The 24,016-nt window shown below is 44.3% G+C and overlaps 1 protein-coding gene across 4 annotated transcripts in view; it reads left to right on the forward strand.

Moving 5' to 3' along the window:
- Window positions 1-7,368: 7,368 nt before the first annotated feature.
- The window catches only part of sema5a (sema domain, seven thrombospondin repeats (type 1 and type 1-like), transmembrane domain (TM) and short cytoplasmic domain, (semaphorin) 5A), a 210,875-nt gene continuing 194,227 nt past the window's right edge, over window positions 7,369-24,016 (forward strand). Inside the window, exons 1-2 of one of the 4 annotated variants that reach the window (XM_046292573.1) lie at window positions 7,372-7,874; window positions 19,351-19,401. The gene's annotated coding sequence lies outside the window, so the exon portion shown is untranslated. Of the gene's footprint in view, window positions 7,875-9,333; window positions 9,433-19,350; window positions 19,402-24,016 lie in introns of those variants that run through there. The other 3 variants (XM_046292575.1, XM_046292571.1, XM_046292574.1) reach the window with 3 other exon arrangements.

Consider the following 24,016-nt stretch of genomic DNA (forward strand, 5'->3'; position numbering starts at 1 on the left):
GCGGGATAGAAGAGAGGAAGGGGACTCATGCCTAGCCTAGATTTTTGGTGTGTTGCTTGGCAACTCCAGTTCATTAGACTGACTGGCACCCAGTGAATATGTGTACTGTTTAAGGACACACACACACGTGCACACACACAGCACACACCAGAGAGGACTGGGGGACACTTGAATACGTGTGTGTGTGTGTGTGTGTGTGTGTGTGTGTGTGTGTGTGTGTGTGTGTGTGTGTGTGTGTGTGTGTGTGTGTGTGTGTGTGTGTGTGTGTGTGTGTGTGTGTGTGTGTGTGTGTGTGCGTGTGCGTGTGCGTGTGTGTGTGTGAATGCTCCCCTCTCCATCCCCCTCCATGCCCTGATGCACTAACGGCCATCCATCAGCAAGCCCATTTATCTGGGAACTCAGTTAAGACCCACCATTGTCTGGTTAAAGAATCTCACTTAAAGCCGAGGTAAAGAACCCTTTTCAGTAGGGTTTTTTGGGAGTTCTCCGGCTGGAGAAGATTATGGGGAGTTCTCCGGCTGGAGAAGATTTGGGGAGTTCTCCGGCTGGAGAAGATTTGGGGAGTTCTCCGGCTGGAGAGTGTTTTTGGGAGTTCTCCGGCTGGAGAAGATTTGGGGAGTTCTCCGGCTGGAGAGTGTTTTTGGGAGTTCTCCGGCTGGAGAAGATTTGGGGAGTTCTCCGGCTGGAGAGGGTTTTTGGGATGTCTCCGGCTGGAGAAGATTTGGGGAGTTCTCCGGCTGGAGAGGGTTTTTGGGAGTTCTCCGGCTGGAGAAGGTTTGGGGAGTTCTCCGGCTGGAGAGGGTTTTTGGGAGTTCTCCGGCTGGAGAAGATTTGGGGAGTTCTCCGGCTGGAGAGGGTTTTTGGGAGTTCTCCGGCTGGAGAGGATTTGGGGAGTTCTCCGGCAGGAGAGGGTTTTTGGGAGTTCTCCGGCTGGAGAAGATTTGGGGAGTTCTCCGGCTGGAGAGGGTTTTTGGGAGTTCTCCGGCTGGAGAAGATTTGGGGAGTTTTCCGGCTGGAGAGGGTTTTTGGGAGTTCTCCGGCTGGAGAAGATTTGGGGAGTTCTCCGGCTGGAGAGGGTTTTGGGAGTTATCCGGCTGGAGAGGGTTTTTGGGAGTTCTCCGGCTGGTTTGGGGAGTTCTCCGGCTGGAGAAGGTTTTTGGGAGTTCTCCGGCTGGAGAAGATTTGGGGAATTCCCCGGCTGGAGAGGGTTTTTGGGAGTTCTCCGGCTGGAGAAGATTTGGGGAGTTTTCCGGCTGGAGAGGGTTTTTGGGAGTTCTCCGGCTGGAGAAGATTTGGGGAGTTCTCCGGCTGGAGAGGGTTTTTGGGAGTTATCCGGCTGGAGAGGGTTTGGGGAGTTCTCCGGCTGGAGAAGGTTTTTGGGAGTTCTCCGGCTGGAGAAGATTTGGGGAATTCCCCGGCTGGAGAGGGTTTTTGGGAGTTCTCCGGCTGGAGAAGATTTGGGGAGTTTTCCGGCTGGAGAGGGTTTTTGGGAGTTCTCCGGCTGGAGAGGGTTTTTAGTAGTTCTCCGGCTGGAGAAGATTTGGGTAGTTCTCCGGCTGGAGAGGGTTTTTGTTGGAGTTTAGGCTAGATCCAGATTGAGGCAGAATCAAACAGTAGGTGATATGCTACACATTGGGGGTGAATGTAGTGAGTTACTACTGTACCTCCATATTCTTTAAACCTTGTGCAAGGTGAAATATACATTTAAGTCATTGTACGTTCTACGTTAGAGCGCAGATGTTGAGTAAATGAGACGTTCTTCAAAACACTTTGACAGCTAGTGAGTAATGTTTACAACTAGATGTCACAGTGGCATTTGTAGGATCAATCAGTGGTTGTAATCCCCCATGTGTCCTGTCTGCTCTTTGTCCTTCCCTGGCATCGAGGCACAAACGCATCATACATCTTGTAGGGCTGCCTTTTCTCAGCCCTGTAAATATGTTAACGTTCTCTGACTACTGGCATTTTGGGTTGGTCGGCATTCTGTGAGAGAGAGAGAATTCAAAAACCAATCCAATTTTGATAAACTCCCACATCTATTGGGTGAAATACCACAGTGTGCCATCACGGGAGCAATATTTGTGACCTGTTGCCACAAGAAAAGGGCAACTAGTGAAGAACAAACACCATTGTAAATACAACCCATATTTATGCTTATTTATTTTCCCTCTTGTACTTGAACTATTTACACATCGTTACAACACTGTACATATACATAATATGACATTTGAAACGTCTCTATTCCTTTTGAACGTTTGAATGTTTCCTGTACATTTTTTCTTGTTTATTTCACTTTTGTTTATTATCTATTTCACTTTCTTTGGCAATTTAAACATATATTTCCCATGTCAATAAAGCCCTTTGAATTGGAGCGAGAGCGAGAAAGAAATACCACTTGAAATGTAAATCTCAGCTTTACTTTATCCTCTATTGGGGGAGGTTTGCATTTTTATATGAAATGTTCCTGATTTGAATGTAGATGTGTGGATACAGAGAGCCTATCATACTGTATCTGTATTCACCCAGGCCAGTATATGAAGAGACCGTCTGTGTTTGACTTGAATAAATGCATCTGTCAAAGCAGCAGACGTCACCTCTCTGTCATAGTGTCAAAAACAGGATGACTGTCACTCGCATTGGCCGTGTGTGCATAGCTTGACACATGTTAATTTGGCTGGAGGGATAAACATTACAAGGAAGGTATTGAATTAAAGATGTCACACTCAAGGCATGTACATGTACAGTGGGGCAAAAAAAAGTATTGTCAGCCACCAATTGTGCAAGTTCTCCCACTTAAAAAGATGAGAGAGGCCTGTAATTTTCATCATAGCTACACTTCAACTATGACTGTCACGTTCTGACCTTTATTTCCTGTGTTTTGTATTTAGTTAGTATGGTCAGGGCGTGAGTTGGGTGGGCAGTCTATGTTTGTTTTTCTAGGTTTTGGGTATTTCTTTGTTTTCGGCCTAGTATGGTTCTCAATCAGAGGCAGGTGTCATTAGTTGTCTCTGATTGAGAATCATACTTAGGTAGCCTGGGTTTCACTGTGTGTTTGTGGGTGATTGTTCCTGTCCCTGTGTTTGCACCAGATAGGACTGTTTTAGGTTTTCTCACATTTGTTGTTTTTGCTAGTTATCTCATGTGTAGTTTCTTTATAAATTAAAGAACATGGATAACCACCATGCTGCTTTTTGGTCCGCTTCTCTTTCACCAGAAAACCCTTACAGAATCACCAACCAACCAAGCGGCGTGGTAAACAGAGGCAACAGCAGCAGCAGGAGAAGTGACAGGTGCAGCAGGAGCAGCAGCAGCAGCAGCAGCAGAGGCAGCAGCAACAGCAGCAGGAGCAGCAGCAGCAGCAGCAGTGGGAGAGGCTGCACTATTTGGATAAATGGACTTGGGAGGAGATCCTTGACGGGAAAGGACCCTGGGCAGAGCCAGGGGAATATTGCCGCCCCAAAGCCGAGCTGGAAGCAGCGAAGGCAGAGAGGCGGCATTATGAGGAGCTAGCACGGCAGAGCGGCTGGAAGTCCGAGACGCACCCCCAAAATTTTCTTGGGGGTGGCATAGGGAGAGTGTGGCAGAGTCAGGAGCCAGACCTGAGCCAACTCCCCCTGTTTACCGAAAGGAGCCATGGATGTTATCCGAGCTGTCGGCGAAGCTGAGGGCTGAGTCTGAGAGGGCCGAGGAGTTATTGGACAGAATGGAGGAGAGTGAACGGATGGGAGATGAGGAGACACTCAAGGAGGTGTTAATAGAATTGGGGGAGTGCGAAGAGAGAGAGCAGTTGATTTGGCGTAGTATGCAAGGCATTCGCCCTGAGGTGTGTGTCCCCAGCCCGGTACCACCAGTGCCGGCACCCCGCACCAGGCTGTCTCTCCGTCCCATCAACACAGGTGTTCCCTCCTGTCCGGCGCTGCCAGAGCTCCCGCTCCTCAGTCCAGAGGCGCCAGAGCTTCTCAGTCCAGCACTGCCAGAGCCTTCCTCTCCAGCGCCGCCAGTGCCGCCAGTCTGCCCAGCGCCGTCAGTCTGCCCAGTGCCGTCAGTCTGCCCGGCGCTGCCAGAGCTCCCGCTCCTCAGTCCAGAGGCGCCAGAGCTTCTCAGTCCAGCACTGCCAGAGCCTTCCTCTCCAGCGCCGCCAGTCTGCCCGGCGCCGCCAGCCTGTCCGGCGCCGCTGCCGGAGCCTCCCGCCTGTCCGGCGCCGCTGCCGGAGCCTCCCGCCTGTCCGGCGCCGCTGCCGGAGCCTCCCGCCTGTCCGGCGCCGCTGCCGGAGCCTCCCGCCTGTCCGGCGCCGCTGCCGGAGCGTCCCGCCTGTCCGGCGCCGCTGCCGGAGCCCCCCGCCTGTCCGGCCCCTCAGCCCAGAGGCGCCAGAGCCCCTCAGCCCAGAGGCGCCAGAGCCCCTCAGCCCAGAGGCGCCAGAGCCCCTCAGCCCAGAGGCGCCAGAGCCCCTGCCCCTCTGTCCCGAGCTGCCCCTCTGTCCAGTGGGGTCATTGAGAGGGGTTGCCATGGTGAGAAAGCCACGGAGGCGGACAATAAGGCGGACTAAGACGATGGTGAAGTGGGGTCCGCGTCCCGCGCCAGAACCGCCACCGCGGACAGACGCCCACCCAGACCCTCCCCTATAGGTCAAGGTTTTGCGGCCGGAGTCCGCACATTTGGGGGGGGTACTGTCACGTTCTGACCTTTATTTCCTGTGTTTTGTATTTAGTTAGTATGGTCAGGGCGTGAGTTGGGTGGGCAGTCTATGTTTGTTTTTCTAGGTTTTGGGTATTTCTTTGTTTTTGGCCTAGTATGGTCCTCAATCAGAGGCAGGTGTCATTAGTTGTCTCTGATTGAGAATAATACTTAGGTAGCCTTGGTTTCACTGTGTATTTGTGGGTGATTGTTCCTGTCTCTGTGTTTGCACCAGATAGGACTGTTTTAGGTTTTCTCACGTTTGTTGTTTTTGTTAGTTATCTCATGTGTAGTTTCTTTATAAATTAAAGAACATGAATAACCACCATGCTGCTTTTTGGTCCGCTTCTCTTTCACCAGAAAACCCTTACAATGACAGACAAAATTAGGAAAAAAATTCAGAAAATCACATTGTAGGATATTTTATTAATTAATTTGCAAATTATGGTGGAAAATAAGTATTTGGTCAATAACAAAAGTTTATCTCAATACTTTGTTATATACCCTTTGTTGGCAATGACAGAGGTCAAACGTTTTCTGTAAGTCTTCACAAGGTTTTCACACACTGTTGCTGGTATTTTGGCCCATTCCTCCATGCAGATCTCCTCTAGAGCAGTGATGTTTTTTAAGGCTGTTGCTGGGCAACACGGACTTTCAACTCCCTCCAAAGATTTTCTATGGGGTTGAGATCTGGAGACTGGCTAGGCCACTCCAGGACATTGAAATGCTTCTTACGAAGCCACTCCTTCGTTGCCCGGCCGGTGTGTTTGGGACCATTGTCATGCTGAAAGAACCAGCCACGTTTCATCTTCAATGCCCTTGCTGATGGAAGGAGGTTTTCACTCAAAATCTCACGATACATGGCCCCAGCATAACAATGGATCAGTCGTCCTGGTCCCTTTGCAGAAAAACATCCCCAAAGCATGATGTTTCCACCCCCATGCTTCACAGTAGGTATGGTGTTCTTTGGATGCAACTCAGCATTCTTTGTCATCCAAACACGACGAGTTGAGTTTTACCAAAAAGTTATATTTTAGTTTCATCTGACCATATGACATTCTCCCAATCTTCTTCTGGATCATCTAAATGCTCTCTAGCAAACTTCAGATGGGCCTGGACATGTACTGGCTTAAGCAGGGGGACACGTCTGGCACTGCAGGATTTGAGTCCCTGGCGGCGTAGTGTATTACTGATGGTAGGCTTTGTTACTTTGGTCCCAGCTCTCTGCAGGTCATTCACTAGGTCACCCCGTGTGGTTCTGGGATTTTTGCTCACCGTTCTTGTGATCATTTTGACCCCACGGGGTAAGATCTTGCATGGAGCCCCAGATCGAGGGAGATTATCAGTGGTCTTGTATGTCTTCCATTTCCTAATAATTGCTCCCACAGTTGGTTTCTTCAAACCAAGCTGCTTACCTATTGCAGATTCAGTCTTCCCAGCCTGGTGCAGGTCTACAATTTTGTTTCTGGTGTCCTTTGACAGCTCTTTGGTCTTGGCCATAGTGGAGTTTGGAGTGTGACTGTTTGAGGTTGTGGACAGGTGTCTTTTATACTGATAACAAGTTCAAACAGGTGCCATTAATACAGGTAACGAGTGGAGGACAGAGGAGCCTCTTAAAGAAGAAGGTACACGTCTGTGAGAGCCAGAAATCTTGCTTGTTTGTAGGTGACCAAATACTTATTTTCCAATATAATTTGCAAATAAATTCATAAAAAATCCTACAATGTGATTTTCTGGATTTTTTTTCTCATTTTGTCTGTCATAGTTGAAGTGTACCTATGATGAAAATTACAGGCCTCTCTCATCTTTTTAAGTGGGAGAACTTGCACAATTGGTGGCTGACTAAATACTTTTTTTGCCCCGCTGTATATGAAGGTGTGGATGTGAGTTAAGATTTGATATGGACCAATGACTTTTGACAGAGTTTTATATGGGTATTTCCTATTCACGAGAAAGCTGCTGTTTCTCTGAAAGGCCGATTAAAAACATGTTGCTGTTCGCATCTGAACTTCATACAATTTGATTTGATTTTGACTAGTTGTGATATTAAAAACATTTGCAGACAGTTAACTTAATAGTCAACAAATGTTGGATAGACCAACACTCTTTCAAAATATTAAAGTGCAATTATGCCAATGTTCAACCTCATCCATCTCCAGCAACAAACCAGCGTCTTAGGTGAAAACAGCACACTTCTATGATCTGTGGTCAAATAGATAAGAGGAATAGTTCTAAAAAATACTCATCTGTGACATCACAGATAGTATTACTACATTTTTTTACATCGTGATTGTCAAAACCAGCAGTAAAATATTTTAACTTTATATTTTTCTTCTTCACAACGTAGATATTTGCCGTTGGAGATAATGAAAATGAGGTTTAAAAGTGGTGGAATTGCCCTTTAATGTGAAACATACATAAACCTGAATTCGTAAAAGTGCCTCCTAGAAAATGCACTTTGAATAGTCCCCCCAAAACATTGGGATCCCATGGGTCAATGTTCCCCTATTGTATCCGTCTGCAGTACGTAATCTACCTGCAGGACAGCTGTGCGCCGCTGCCTGCCACGTCTTCCAGAACCATGCGGGATATCATGGCCAATTCATCCAGTGTGTGAATGAACGGACGCGGCAAGGGGGGGCGCACTCTTACTTCAGTTCTTTTTTAAATCCTGCGAACCCGATGGCTATCGCAGAGCGCTGGCATTGCACGCAGCAACTCACATAACCGCGCATTCTGCAATGCTCTGTCTGATCTCCCTTCTTGCTACAGTTTTAACAAAGTTTTAAGAGTTCGCGTCACTTGGTTTGCGTCCTTGTCTCGTGGCCGAGGCTATTGTCTGTGAGGTGAAGCGGAGCGCGGCAGTGCAATGCGGTGTAGTGTCCTGTTACAAACAGCGCACTGTGCTGCTGCGAAGAGGCACCCGGACAGAAATATATGGCTCTAGAGAGACGGCCGAGAGAGAGAGAGTGTGAGAGAGAGGGGGGGGAGAGAGAGAGATCTGAGAAAACTGCACAGTAGTCAGAGACTGACCCGGAGTTACTGGATTTTGTTTTAAATAGGAGAACGCAAACTGGGATTACTCCACCTTTACCGTATTTTCCCCCCTGAGCAACAACAACACTCACCTTCTTCAGACTGGTTGAGACTTGCAGTTGTTCTCCTGCTAGATGAATAGGAGTAATCGGAGACTTCACTAGGTGAGTGGTTTCCACATATTGGCATTTGAAATGTTTTCTTCTTTCCAAATCAGACCTTTCACTGGACATGCTGAACTGGTTCATTTGCTGTTTTGCAGTCTGAATGCTGTAATCTCTGGAGTAAATTGTATTACTGATGAAATATTTAACGTTTCCACCTTCTCTTTTCTATTGCTGTGCATAATTCACGACTTCATAGGATACAATAAATACGTATAATACATATAATTATCAAAATAATGTTGACCGTATGATATTATTCATATACTAATATGAATAGCCCGGTGTAGAAGTTTACTACTATGGTTATCTAAAAGGTTTTAGTGCCGCTTGGCGGTGCTAACACTGTGAGTATTCACTCCTATTACACGCACTTAATACGATTTCTCGCCTCTGCGTTATGCAGATGTATTGCCTTTTACACATGAATTTTAATAACAAAATGTCCACGGGTAGCGATAGTTCGTTCCTCGTGCTGTGCAAACACTGTATTTTGGTCTGTGTAATTACAGAGGTAGGCTACTGGTCCCGTTCTATACTTACATTGTCAGTTTAACTCTGAAAGCATTTACTTCTTATAATATCTGTTTGTCTCCTGGTCCCATTACATGTAAACAAAAGAACAGTAAGTAAGTCAGCTTTAATTGAATGCAGAGTAAGTCACTTACTTTTAGGGTGAAATATGGTTGGATATCTTGGCAATTATTCTAATTGACTTTGTTAATAAGCTATTGCTACCATGTTGGATAGCGTTTACAAATTGAACAGAGAAGGATAGATGTAAGGTTGTATTTTGTTATATCGCAATTATTTTATATATATCGCATTATTTTTGTTGACTACTTGACAGTGATTTTGATGACATACAGCGGGTGTTAAATTCTTCCATGTCCCTTCTTTTGACTTGTGAATGCATCAGGATTGGCACTTGCAGTGTGGGCAAATGTTTCCTCTCCTCAGTAACAGTAGGCTACAATACACTGCCATCCATTCTAATTCAACACCACAGATTCTGTCTTGTCAGCCCATTACATATATATTTTTTATTTTACCTTTATTTAACTAGGCAAGTCAGTTAAGAACAAATTATTATTTACAATGACAGCCTACCGGGGAACAGTGGGTTAACTGCCTTGTTCAGGGGCAGAACGACAGATTTTTACCTTGTCAGCTTGGGGATTCGATTCTTGCAACCTTTCGGGTTACTAGTCCAAAGCTCTAACCACTGGGCTACCTGCCGCCCCACATATACTAACCTTTAGTTAGTATGAAGGACGTTCACATTGAGGCTGGGATTGTTTACAGGCCTGTAGTGTCACATATGAGACTTCAAGAGAAAACAAAGACAAGGAAATTCAATGCCTTTTTTCAAGACAAACTATTTACTCCAACACCTTGTCTTTCGAAGCAGGCTTTACTCTATAAAACACACCCCAATGGTGGGACATTTAAAGGGTTTGAGGTAACAATATGCATGTGACCTGTTCAGTGTGTGTGAAACCTCAGAAACATAACTGTCTAGCTCCCGGCATCGGCTCCTAATTGGGAATCCCAACATGTGAGTTATGATTCATCTTGGTTGTCTATTTTCATATGCTAAGTGGATTAAAAAATGCATCCCAACGGTGGTTCGTTTCAAAGAGGTTCCGGTAACAGTATGTGTGTGTGACTGTGTGAGTTCCCAGTACCTCAGAAACCTCACTGTTTAGCTCCCGGCATCGGCTCCTAATGGGCCGCCATGACTACATGTGAGTTCTGATGAATCCTGAATGTCTCTTTCCATCATACTGAGTGGGGTATGATGATGAGGTATCCACTGTGGGTTAATACGTTACTTACAGATGCATTTTGCGAGCGTTGAGTGCATTCAGACACACTCAGACCCTCAGAGAATATGAATGTGGCTGTAAAAATCACAACTACAATAATATCCCTTTTTATCACAACAGAGTAATCACAACATACGCTGTTTTTATATAGCAACTCAACAATATGTCTTAATGCCATTTCCATTCTTTGACACAATGATGGATGCTTCAAAGATGTATTCATGTGTTTTTTTGCTTGAAGGAAGTGGCTCTCATGAACACAGCATTACTGTAATCTCAGCGCCTCTCCTTGCTGTGATGCTGTGCACGCGGTACTGTCTCATACTGTGCGCTCCGTGACAAACAGTGACCCCATCCAGAAGGTTGAATTACTCTGAGAGTTTGGGCAGAGAGAGTTCCTCGAGTTCACCCCTCAGAAAGGCCTGCTCGGCTCGGACTGCTAAAGTCCCTGAATACATGAGATAAAGTGAGAGTGAGAGAGAGAGTGAGAGAGTGTGCGTGTGAGTGTGTGTGTGAGAGAGAGAGAGTTACAAAAGGAGGGTGAGAGAGAGAGAGAGAGGGAGAGAGAGAGAGAGGAGACTGGTGAAGAGAGAGGGTTGGGGAAAATTGCTGAATCGAGAAATGATCTGATGGGATGCCTCTCGGCAAAGTTACTGGGTTTATATTACAGCTGAGTTTCAACAAGGGAAACTGGACAGAGAAAAAAACAATATATGCTCAAAAACATCCCTCCTCCCTGCTCTTTCCTTTCCCCTCCCAAGCTTCATAACAAAGATAACCACCAGTGTGAACTGTACTTACAGATAAGTACAGAGCAGCTGAGAAGCATCTCTCTCAGCTCTTTCTTTCATTCTCTCTCTCTCTCTCCCCCCCCTCTCTCTCTTTCTCTCTCTCTCTTTCTCTCTCTTTCTCTCTCTCTCTCTCTTTTCTCGTTGTTTGGTGTGAATAGCAGCATATGATTAGCTGGTGTGATTGATATTTGTGCGGTGCTGGTAATTTGCCCGCTCACTGACACGGAACACCAGCACAAACATAGCAATTAGTCCCTGTTCAGAGAATTCTGGAATGAAAGTGACCTCACGGACCCCTGCGTTCTGTGCGGTCACTATGGAGACAGATTGAGTGACAGCGCCATTGTTGACCTGCTTTGTGATTGGGCACCTCTTTGGGGAAGGGACTTGGGAGCATGGGGCGGAATGCTGTTCAGGATTAAAAGAGACATTGTCATGCGCGTGTAACCTAAACATGCATTACCCTCAGTCCCTCAGTGCTCTTAAAAAGGCTTTAGTTACTCATTCAACTGACACGGGCTAGAGCCACTGAAGACTGGCCTTACAGAGACAAACCTCACAATAAGATAATAGATGAGCTTGCATTCATTGGTTTGAAATAGGATTTTAATCTGACGTAAATTCTCTCCGGCATTGATTTACTGCTGGTCAAAGCAAACATTATATCCCAAAGAAAATATATCCTCCCTGTCCCCCACACCTCTAGTACTCCGTTCTATCATGTCCCCCCTTTTAGTTGAAATATGGATCCACTTCGTCAATATCTCTTCTCTTCCCTGTCCAGTAGCCTCTTCTAGATTAAGTAGAGGTCTTTCTGTAGGCTGGTAACCAGTAGACACACACTGAAGTGTCAAAGAGCCGCCCGGCTGACGGTTTATTACCATGGCATAGACAGCCTGCCTCTAGGGATCCCGCCCCTAGGGATCACCTTTGTGGATCAGGGTAGACGTTGCCCGTAGGCACAGATCGAGCATCCGTTTTCCCACCCCCAAAACCTAACCTTAACCATTTGGCCGAGAGACGAGTGTAAGGTTGGAATGACCTGACCTGGTTTAAGCACTATACTTTCAATTGTATTTGTCCCAGAACATTTCTGTCAAAATAAGAAGCATGATTATTTTTCTCATCTCCTCTGTTCATCGCCCTTGTTTATTTATCTGTTTATCGAGATGGGCACATTGCCATGTCTACCCCAGGGGTTCGGGGAGGTGATTGCTTTCCGCGGGATACAATGAGAAATGGAAATGTTGACAATATGATAAAACTTGATCATCTGTAGCTGGCTCGCTGTTTAAAGGCCAGCGTTGTTAGGGTGACTGTGTTACCATAGCTACTGGGGAAGAATGCAACATGTTGTTTGCTGAGTGCTTCTATTGTTGAGATCCTGTCTGAATAACATATTGCGTCAACCTGTTTGTTTTGTTCAGCATTTGCGTCAGCTGTCAACACTATAAACGTCTATTGTTGTTATATGCAAGGCACACCATGTGGTTGATTCAAGTCAAGGTCTGACACATAATTATGCTGAAACAAGTGCTACTTAACGAACATCAGCAGCTTATCTGTGAATAGTGGAAGCTATTTAGTGAGATTGTATTCTATTTCTGGCAGTGGATAGGGGACCAGTTTATGCAAAAAAGGTGAGATGGAACACTGTTTGAGGGAAAGAGGAGGGGAAGAGGAGGGAAAGACACATGTATCAATCAGGTACCGGTTTTCCATTTCAGAGGTTTCCTCTAAGGTGACTTGAGTCCTGCATTGTCATGGTTTGGGGCCCCTCGCTCTCTCCTCCTTTTCTGTCCTATCTCTTCCCTTCTCTCCCCTCCTGTTCCTTCCTCTCTCTTCCCTCCTCTTCCTTCCTGTACTCTCTCTTCCCTCCTCTTCTGTACTCTCTCTTCCCTCCTCTTCTGTACTCTCTCTTCCCTCCTCTTCTGTACTCTCTCTTCCCTCCTCTTCTGTACTCTCTCTTCCCTCCTCTTCTGTACTCTCTCTTCCCTCCTCTTCTGTAATCTCTCTTCCCTCCTCTTCTGTACTCTCTCTCCCCTCCTCTTCTGTCCTCTCTCTTCCCTCCTCTTCCGTACTCTCTCTCCCCTCCTGTTCCGTCCTCTCTCTTCCCTCCTCTTCTGTACTCTCTCTTCCCTCCTCTTCTGTACTCTCTCTTCCCTCCTCTTCTGTACTCTCTCTTCCCTCCTCCTCTGTACTCTCTCTTCCCTCCTCTTCCGTACTCTCTCTCCCCTCCTGTTCCGTCCTCTCTCTTCCCTCCTCTTCTGTACTCTCTCTTCCCTCCTCCCCCCAACTCTTCCCTTCTCTCTCAGCCTCCTCCATCCTCTCTCTTCCCTTCTCTCTCCTCCTCTCCCCAACTCTTACATCCTCTCTCTTCCTTTCTCTCTCATTCTCTCTCCAACTCTTCTGTCCTCTTTTCCATTCTCTCAACTCCTCTTCCCAACTCTTCCGTCTTCTCTCTTCCCTTCTCTCTCCTCCTCTCCCCAACTCTTACATCCTCTCTCTTCCTTTCTCTCTCCTTCTCTCTCCTCCTCTCTCCAACTCTTCTGTCCTCTCTTCCCTTCTCTCAACTCCTCTTCCCAACTCTTCCGTCCTCTCTTCCCTTCTCTTCCCTTCTCTCTCCTTCTCTCTCCTCCTCTCTCCAACTCTTCTGTCCTCTCTCTTCCCTTCTCTCTCCAACTCTTCCGTCCTCTCTTCCCTTCTCTCAACTCCTCTCTCCAATTCATCCGTCCTCTCTTTTCCCTTCTCTCTCATCCTCTCTCCAACTCTTCTGTCCTCTCTTCCCTTCTCTCAACTCCTCTTCCCAACTCTTCCATCCTCTCTTCCCTTCTCTTCCCTTCTCTCTCCTTCTCTCTCCTCCTCTCTCCTCCTCTCTCCAACTCTTCTGTCCTCTCTCTTCCCTTCTCTCTCCAACTCTTCCGTCCTCTCTTCCCTTCTCTCAACTCCTCTCTCCAATTCTTCCGTCCTCTCTTTTCCCTTCTCTCTCATCCTCTCTCCAACTCTTCTGTCCTCTCTCTTCCTCTCTCCAACTCTTCTGTCCTCTCTCTTCCCTTCTCTCTCCTCCTCTCTCCAACTCTTCTGTCCTCTCTTCCCTTCTTTCAACTCCTCTCACCAACTCTTCCGTCTTCCCTCTCCCCTTCTCTCTCCTCCTCTCTCCAACACTTCTGTCCTCTCTCTTCCCTTCTCTCTCCTCCTCTCTCCAACTATTCTGTCCTCTCTTCCCTTCTCTCTTCTCCTCTCGCCAACTCTTCCGTCCTCTCTTCCCTTCTCTCAACTCCTCTCTCCTCCTCTTCTGTCCTCTCTCATCCCTTCTCTCCCCTCTTCCATTCTCTGACTTCCCTTTTCTCTCCTCCTCTTCCGTTCTCTCTCTTCTGTCCTCTTCTCTCCCCTCCTCTTCTGTCCTCTCTCTTCCTCTGTCCCTTCCTCTTTCCTCACTCTACTCAGCTTCAATCTCTCTGACAAGCAATTAGCTACGACTTGCACACACACCGAATGACCGCAAGAAAAAGCTACATCATAAACTGTAGCAATTTCACACCGGGTTTTAGTTTGAAATTATTTAAATTCTCACCAGAGAGGTAGAAACAGAGAGAGAGAGACATGTTACTGGCTGTGTGATTATTCTCACCGCTGTTTGGGTTCCTGAATGAGTGAATGGCTGTGGGTTGTATGGAACAGGCCTGACATGTCTACACGTCAAACAGAATTAGAAGCAGCAAACCAGCATTCTATTATCCTCCACTAAAACACGACAGCTAGTTTGCTTCCTGCACCCAAACCTGAAACCTCACTTCCTTACTGGAGCATGGAAATCTGTGTTGTGTTCTAAATCTGAAACATTGTTAAGAAATCTTGTATGCCTGTTTTCTCAGGAGGGATCGTGTCAAGGGGTGTTTGTGAATGAGAAGTAAAATAAAAATGGACTTAAATCGTTACTAACAGGGGTCGATTATACAGAATTAGAGGTGCTGTTGATCTGTTCATCTGGAGTCTGTTCTGCTTGTTGGAGTTAGAATCTCAGCCTGCTGTGAGAGAAAGAGAAAGAAAATCTATTCAATCAATTCAAATGGTATTTGTCACATGCTTCATAAACAACAGGTGTAGACGAACAGTGAAATGCTTCATAAACAACAGGTGTAGACTAACAGTGAAATGCTTCATAAACAACAGGTGTAGGTAGACTAACAGTGAAATGCTTACTTCCGGGTCCTTTTTCAACAATGCAGAGTTCAATTATGAACAAATATATATAAAAATACACCATTATAATAGAAATATTGACAAAAAAAGAGAGAAAGACAAGAAGAAAATGTAGCAAAGGCAGTTGTAGAAACGAAAAAGAGAAAAGGGCATATTGATTGCCTACCAGTGTATCAGTACAGAGGTTGTCCTTGAAGGAGAGGTAAAGGGCATATTGATTGCCTACCAGTGTATCAGTACAGAGGTTGTCCTTGAAGGAGAGGTAAAGGGCATATTGATTGCCTACCAGTGTATCAGTACAGAGGTTGTCCTTGAAGGAGAGGTAAAGGGCATATTGATTGCCTACCAGTGTATCAGTACAGAGGTTGTCCTTGAAGGAGAGGTAAAGGGCATATTGATTGCCTACCAGTGTATCAGTACAGAGGTTGCCCTTGAAGGAGAGGTAAAGGGCATCTTGATTGCAAACCATTGTATCAGTACAGAGGTTGCCCTTGAAGGAGAGGTAAAGGGCATATTGATTGCCTACCAGTGTATCAGTACAGAGGTTGCCCTTGAAGGAGAGGTAAAGGGCATATTGATTGCCTACCAGTGTATCAGTACAGAGGTTGCCCTTGAAGGAGAGGTAAAGGGCATATTGATTGCCTACCAGTGTATCAGTACAGAGGTTGTCCTTGAAGGAGAGGTAAAGGGCATATTGATTGCCTACCAGTGTATCAGTACAGAGGTTGCCCTTGAAGGAGAGGTAAAGGGCATCTTGATTGCAAACCAGTGTATCAGTACAGAGGTTGCCCTTGAAGGAGAGGTAAAGGGCATATTGATTGCCTACCAGTGTATCAGTACAGAGGTTGCCCTTGAAGGAGAGGTAAAGGGCATATTGATTGCCTACCAGTGTATCAGTACAGAGGTTGCCCTTGAAGGAGAGGTAAAGGGCATATTGATTGCCTACCAGTGTATCAGTACAGAGGTTGCCCTTGAAGGAGAGGTAAAGGGCATATTGATTGCCTACCAGTGTATCAGTACAGAGGTTGCCCTTGAAGGAGAGTTAAAGAGAGTCATTATGTCATTGTTTCTGAGTCACTTTCTGTTTCTCTCTCTCTCAATTCAATTCAAAGGGCTTTATTAGCATGGGAAACATGTTTACAATGCCAAAGCAAGTCAAATACACGATATCTATTTCTCTCTCTATTTAATTTCAGGGCTTTATTGGCATTAGAAACATATGTATACATACATTGCCAAAGCAATTTAAATAGATAATAAATAAAAGGGAAATAAACTAGAGGTCGGCCGATTAATCGCAATGGCCGATTAATTAGGGCCGATTTCAACATTTCAATATCAATTAGAAATCTGTATTTTTGTACGCCGATTTAAAAAATATATATTAAAAAAATTACAACTTTATTTAACGAGGCAAGTCAGTTAAGAACACATTCTTATTTTCAATGATGGCCTACCAGGGAACAGTGGGTTAACTACTTTGTTAAGGGGCAGAATGACAAATTTTTACCTTGTCAGCTCTGGGATTCAATCTTGCAACCTTACGGTTAACTAGTCCAACGCTCCAACCACCTGCCTCACTAGGAGACTGCCTGTTACGCAAATGCAATAAGAAGCCAAGGTAAGTTGCTAGCTAGCATTAAACTTATCTTATAAAAAACAATCAATCATAATCACTAGTTAACTACTGATGATATTACTAGTTTATCTAGCGTGTCCTGCGTTGCATGTAATCGATGCGGTGCGCATTCGCTAAAAAGGACTGTCATTGCTCCAACGTGTACCTAACCATACACATCAATGCCTTTCTTAAAATCAATACACAGAAGTATATATTTTTAAACCTGCATATTTAGCTAAAATAACTGCATGCAGTATCAGGGTATATGCAACAGTTTGGGCCGCCTGGCTCATTGTGAACTAATTTGCCAGAATTTTACCTAATTATGACATAACATTGAAGGTTGTGCAATGTAACAGCAATATTTAGACTTAGGGATGCCACCCGTTAGATAAAATACAGAACGGTTCCGTATTTCACTGAAAGAATAAACATTTTGTTTTAGAAATTATAGTTTCCGTATTCGACCATATTAATGACCTAAGGCTCGTATTTCTGTGTGTTATTATGTTATAATTAAGTCTATGATTTTGTAGAGTAGTCTGACTGAGCGATGGTAGGCACCAGCAGGCTCGCAAGTATTCATTCAAACAGCACTTTCGTGTTTGCCAGCAGCTCTTCGCAATACTTCAAGTATTGCGCTGTTTATGACTTCAAGCCTATCAACTCCTGAGATTAGACTGGTGTAACCGAAGTGAAATGACTAGCTCGTTCGCGGGGTGCGCGCTAATAGCGTTTTAAACGTCACTCGCTCTGAGACTTGGAGTAGTTGTTCCCCTTGCTCTGCATGGGTAACGCTGCTTCGAGGGTGGCTGTTGTCGTTATATTCCTGGTTCGAGCCCAGGGAGGAGCGGGGAGAGGGATGGAAGCTATACTGTTACACTGGCAATACTAAAGTGTCTATAAGAACATTCAATAGTCAAAAGGTACAGTGGGGCAAAAAAGTATTTAGTCAGCCACCAACTGTGCAAGTTCTCCCATTTAAAAAGATGAGAGAGGCCTGTAATTTTCATCATAGGTACACTTCAACTATGACAGACAAAATGAGGGGAAAAAATCCAGAAAATCACATTGTAGGATTTTTTATTAATTTATTTGCAAATTATGGTGGAAAATAAGTATTTGGTCAATAACAAAAGTTAAGCTCAATACTTTGTTAAATACCCTTTGTTGGCAATAGTCAACGCTCTCCTTAAGTTTGGGTCAGTCACAGTGGTCAGGTATTCTGTCAGGTATTCTGTCACTGTACCCTATGTTTAGGGCCAAATAGCATTATAGTTTGCCCTGTTTTTTTTCGTAAATTCTTTCCAATGTGTCAAGTAATTATCTTTTTGCTTTCTCATGATTTGGTTGGGTCTAATTATTTTGCTGGCATGGGGACCAGCTTGCTTAGGGGGCTCTTCTCCAGGTTAATTTCTCTGTAGGTGAAGGCTTTGTTATGTAAGGTTTGGGATTCACTTCCTTTTAGGTGGTTAAATTAATGGCTCTTTTCTGGATTTTGATAACTAGCGGGTATCGCCCTACTTCTGCTCTGCATGCATTATTTGGTGTTTACATTGTACACAGAGGATATTTTTTCAGAATTCTGCATGAAGAGTCTCAATTTGGTGTTTTTCCCATTTTGTGAATTCTTGATTGTTTAGCGAACCCCAGACCTCACAACCATAAAGGGCAATGGGTTATTACTGATTCAAGCATTTTTAGCCAGATCCTAATTGGTATGTCTAATTTTATGTTCCTTTTGATGGCATAGAAGGCCCTTCTAGTGGTTAGAGCGTTGGGCCAGAAACCGAAAGGTTGCCAGATCTAATCCCCGAGCTGATAAGGTAAAAAGCTGTTGTTCTGCCCCTGAGCAGGGCAGTTAACCTCTAGCGTCGAGCAATCCCGTATCTGGGAGCGTAATCATAGCCATAAGCTCATTACCATAACGCATTCATGAAAATCGCAAATGAAACGAAATAAATATATTCAAACACAAGCTTAGCCTTTTGTTAACAACACTGTCATCTCAGATTTTCAAAATATGCTTTTCAACCAAGGCTACACAAGCATTTGTGTAAGAGTATTGATAGCCTAGCATAGCATTAAGCCTAGCATTCAGCAGGCAATATTTTCACAAAAACAAGAAAAGCATTAAAATAAAATAATTTACCTTTGAAGAACTTTGGATGTTTTCAATGACGAGACTCTTAGTTAGATAGCAAATGTTCATTTTTTCCAAAAAGACTATTTGTGTAGACGAAATAGCTCTGTTTTGTTCATCACGTTTGGCTAAGAAAAAGACCGGAAAATGCAGTCACTTACAACGCCAAACTTTTTTCCAAATTAGCTCCATAACATCGACAGAAACATGGCAAATGTTGTTTAGAATCAATCCTCAAGGTGTTTTTCACATATCAATTTGATAGTCTATCAGAAGCAAACTTAAAAATACTGCAGCTGGAGATTACTCAATAATTGCGACAGAGGACACCAAGCGACCACTTGGTAGATGTAGTCTCTTATGGTCAATCTTCCAATGATATGCCTACAAATACGTCACAATGCTGCAGACACCTTGGGAAAAATGTGGAAAACATAAGCTGACTCCTAGCTCCTTCACAGCCATATAAGGAGTCATTGGCATGAGGCGATTTTAAAAAATGCGGCACTTCCTGATTGGATTTTTATCTGGGTTTTTTCTGTAACATCAGTTCTGTGGCACTCACAGACAATATCTTTGCAGTTTTGGAAACGTCAGAGTGTTTTCTTTCCAAATATGTCAATTATATGCATAGTCGAGCATCTTTTCGTGACAAAATATCTTGTTTAAAACGGGAACGTTTTTCATCCAAAAATTAAAATAGCGCACCCTATATCCAAGAAGTTAACCTACTGTTCCCCCGGGTGCCGAAGACGTGTATGTCGATTAAGGCAGACCCCCGGCACCTCTGATTCAGAGGGGTTGGGTTAAAATCGGAAGACACATTTCAGTTGAATGCATTCAGTTGTACAACTGACTAGGTATCCCCCTTTCTTGCCTTGTCTCTCAGATCGTTGACAGCTTTGTGGGAGTTACCAGTGGCGCTGATGTTAAGGCCGAGGTATGTATCGATTTTTTGTGTGCTCTATTGCAACAGTGTCTAGATGAAATTTGTATTCGTGGTCCTGGCAACTGGACCTTTTTTGGAACACCATTATTGTTGTCTTACTGAGATTTACTGTTATGGCACAAGTCTGACAGAATCTGTTCAGAATATCTAGGTGCTGCTGAAGGCCCTCCTTGGTTGGGGACAGAAGCACGAGATCATCCGCAAACAGTAGACCTTTAACTTCAGATTCTAGTTGGGTGAGGCCGGCTGCTGCAGACTGTTCTAGTGCCCTCGCCAATTTGTTGATATATATGTCGAAGAGGGTAGGGCTTTAGCTGCATCCCTGTCTCACCTGGCAGCCCTGTGGAAAAAAAGTATGTTTTTTTGCCAATTTTAATCGCATACTTGTTGTTTGTGTAAATTGATTTTTTAATGTTGTATGTTTCTCCCCCAACACCACTTTCCATCAATTTGTATAGCAGGCCATCGTGCCAAATTGAGTCGAAAGCTTTTTTGAAATCAACAAAGCATGAGAAGACGTTTGCCTTTGTTTTTGGTTTGTTTGTTTGTCTCTCTCTTTTTCTCGCTCTGTCTATTTCTCTCGCTCGCTCTGTTTCTCTCTCTTTTCTCTCTCTCTCGCTCTCTCTACCTCCCTCTCTGCCACTTTCCCTCTCTCCCTCTCTCTCTCTCTCTCTCCTCTATTTCTCACTATCTCTCTCTAAGTGAGATGAATTGGAGTCAATGAGAGGATCTTTTCATAGCCTCTTGTAGTCGTATTTCAGTTCTGTCCTGTGTGTTTCGCACAGCAGCCTGTGGCCTGGAGTTTATCCTAAACGTAAGAGACATAGCTCTTGCACCTTCTACAGAGCAGCTCAGTACTGTAGAAATGTCAAACCCATCAGAATACATTTTTATTTCACTTTTATTTAACCAGGTTGGCCAGTTGAGAACAAGTTCTCATTTACAACTGTGACCTGGCCAAGATAAAGCAAAGCGGTGCGGCAAAAACAACAACACAGAGTTACACATAAACAAACATACAGTCAATAACACAAAGAAGAAATATATGTACAGTGTGTGCAAATGTAGAAGAGTAGGGAGATAAGGCAATAAATAGGCCATAAAGGGCTATAATTACAATTTAGCATTAACACTGGAGTGATAGATGTGCAGATGATGATGTGCAAGTCGAGATACTGGGGTGCAAAAGAGCAAGAAGATAAATAACAATATGGGGATGAGGTAGTTGGGTGTGCTATTTATAGATTGGCTGCTCTGACAGCTTATGCTTAAAGTTAGAGAGGGAGATACAGTGGGGAGAAGAAGTATTTGTTGCACTGCCGATTTTGCAAAATCTTTGGAGTGAGCTGAAAGTCCGTATTGTCCAGCGACAACCCCGAAACCTGAAGGATCTCCTCCAATATGGAGGAGTGGGCCAAAATCCCTGCTGCAGTGTGTGCAAACCTGGTTAAGAACTACAGGAAACGTATGATCTCTGTAATTGCAAACAAAGGTTTCTGTACCAAATATTAGGTTCTGCTTTTCTGATGTATAAAATACTTATGTCATGCAATAAAATGCAAATTAATTACTTAAAAATCATACAATGTGATTTTCTGGATTTGTGTTTTAGATTCTGTCTCTCACAGTTGAAGTGTACCTATGATAAAAATTACAGACCTCTACATGCTTTGTAAGTAGGAAACACTGCCGATTTTGCAGGTTATCAAATACTTGTTCTCCCCACTGTATAAGACTTTTTCTTCAATTCGTTTCAGTCATTGGCAGCAGAGAACTGGAAGGAAAGGCAGCCAAAGTAAGTGTTGGGTTTGGGGATGACCAGTGAAATATACTTGCTGGAGCGAGTGCTGCGGGTGGGTGTTGCTATGTTGACCAGTGAGCTGAGATAAGGTGGGACTTTACCTAGCAAAGACTTATAGATGACCTGGAGCCAGTGGGTTTGGTGACTAATATGTAGCGAGGGCCAACCAATGAGAGCTGTGGTGGGTAGTATATAGGATTTGGTGACAAAAGAGATAGACTACACCCAGTTTGCTGAGTAAAGTGTTGGAGGCTGTTTTGAAAATGGGTTAATCGCCGAAGTCAAGGATCGGTAGGATGGTCAGTTCTACGAGAGTATGTTTGGCAGCATGAGTGAAGGAGGCTTTGTTGCGAAAAAGGAAACCAATTCTAGATTTAATTTTGGATTAGAGGGCCTCCTGGGTGGCGCAGTGGTTTAGGGCATTGCATCGCAGCACTAGCTGTGCCACCAGAGACTCTGGGTTCGTGCCCAGGCTCTGTCAGAGCCGGCCGTGACTGAGAGGTCTGTGGGGCGACGCACAATTGGCCTAGCGTCATCCGGGTTAGGGGGTTTGGCCTGGTAAGGATATCCTTGTCTCATCGGGCACCAGCAACTCCTGTGGCGGGCCGGGCGCAGTGCACACTAACCAAGGTCACCAGGTGCACAGTGTTTCCTCCGACACATTGGTGTGGCTGGCTTCCGGGTTGGATGAGCGCTGTGTTAAACCTCTTGGGGCTAGGGGGCAGAATTTTCACTTTTGGATAAATAGCATGCCCAATTTCAACTTCCTGCTACTCATGCGAAGAATATAAGATATGCATATTATTCATAGATTTGTATAGCAAACACTCTGAAGTTTCTAAAACAGTTTGAATTATGTCTATGAGTATAACAGAACTTATGTAGCAGGCAAAACCCGAGGACTAACTGTTCAGATTTTTTGGGAGGCCTCTCTCTGTTCCCTGAGGTGTTATTGCCAAGGGATATTTCTTAGGAACCTGTTTTCAGTTCCTTCCGCTTCAACTGGATGTCACCAGTCTTTGAAATTTGGTTGAGGTTATTCCTTTGTGCAATGAAGAAGTAGGCCAACTAGGAACTGGGTACACTTTTGTGAGTTGCGCAAGACGTGAGAAGTGGCGCTGGTTTGTTTTCATTCCTGTATTGAACACAGATTGCCCTGTCTACAATTTGATCGATTATTAACGTTTAAAAATACCTAAAGTTGTATTCCAAAAGTAGTTTGAAATATTTTGGGAAAGTTTATAGGCAACTTTTGAAATATTTTGTAGTGACGTTGCATTTTTTGTAAGCTGTTTTTTTCTGGATCAAACGTGCTTTATAAATGAACACTTTGGATATATATGGACGGAATTAATTGAACAAAAGGACCAATTGTGATATTTATGAGACATATTGGAGTGGCAACAAAAGAAGCTCGTCAAAGGCAAGGCATGTTTTATATTTTATTTCAGCGTTTTGTGTAGCACCTGCAGTGTTGAAATATGCTAACTCCTTTGTTTACTGCTGGTGTAGATGGTGCAGGCTATCAGATAATAGCTTCTTGTGCTTTCGCCGAAAAGCATTTTAAAAATCTGACACGTTGGCTGGATTCACAACGAGTGTAGCTTTAATTGAGTATCTCACGTGTGATTTAAGTTTGAATTTTATAGTATTTTATTTGAATATGGCGCTCTGCATTTTCCCTGGCAATTGGCCAGTTGAGACATTTGCGTCCCGCCTATCCCTAACTAGTTTTAAGAAGCAGTGCAGCTTGGTTGGGTTGTGTTTCGGAGGACGCATGGCTTTCGACGTTTGTCTCTCCCGAGCCCGTACGAGAGTTGTAGCGATGAGAAAAAGGGGGTAAAAGGGGGTAAAATATGTTTAAAAAATATATATATTTTGGGGATTGGAGATGCTTAATGTAAGTCTTTGTATTTGGGGTTGTCCACATATTCTATGTCAGAACCGTCCAGAGTAGTGATGCTAGTTGGGCAGGCAGGTGCGGGCAGCAATCGGTTGAAGAGCATGCATTTCGTTTTACTAGCATTTAAAAGCAGTTGGAGGCCACGGAAGGAGTGTTGTATGGCATTGAAGCTCGTTTGGAGGTTTGTTAGTGACATAGTGTCCAAAGAAGGGCCAGATGTATGCAGAATGGTGTCGTCTGTAGAAGACTATAGAAACACGGTAAATGTTTTAAATGGATCCTAAATCTTTAGGGATGGTGCATCCTGTGTCATATCTAGATTGTGCGTGTCTTTACGATAAGCAAGCCTTTTCATGCAGCAGCGTTTAAGTCTATGCGAGATTCATTAATCGCGTGGCTGCCTAGCCAGAGCAAGGCAGAAGGCAGCTAATTTGATCAGTGGATGAGATTTGAGTACGGAGCCTTCTTTAATCTTTGGCTAATGAAAAAAATGTATCTTAGCTTTGAAATCGTTATGAAAGGGTAATTAAGAAGATATCTTCTGAAAGATTTATCGTTAGTGAAAATGCATTTGGTGAATGGTAATGATATTTAAAAAGATGCGCCAATGGATGACAGAAATAAAAACCTCTCAGCTGAACTTTTGGGGAGATTGTGTGATCATATCAAAAAGAGAATACTGTGCAGACTGAGGAGAGGCCGATTGTCTGAGAAAGATGCACAGAAAGAGGTGAGACCGAATAGGAGGACGATAAAGATTGGAAGAGAATGGTGAGAAAAGGAAACAGAGAAAGAGGTTTCCGGTGCATAGCCTACAGGGAGGGAGATGCAGCTTAATGTAGTGTTTTTTTTCTCCATATGCACTGGACTGGGTGTTCCCAGGGGCCCCAGCTGCTTTCTGT

The sequence above is a fragment of the Oncorhynchus gorbuscha genome, linkage group LG12 (genome assembly GCF_021184085.1).
Source record: "Oncorhynchus gorbuscha isolate QuinsamMale2020 ecotype Even-year linkage group LG12, OgorEven_v1.0, whole genome shotgun sequence".
Taxonomy (NCBI): domain Eukaryota; kingdom Metazoa; phylum Chordata; class Actinopteri; order Salmoniformes; family Salmonidae; genus Oncorhynchus; species Oncorhynchus gorbuscha.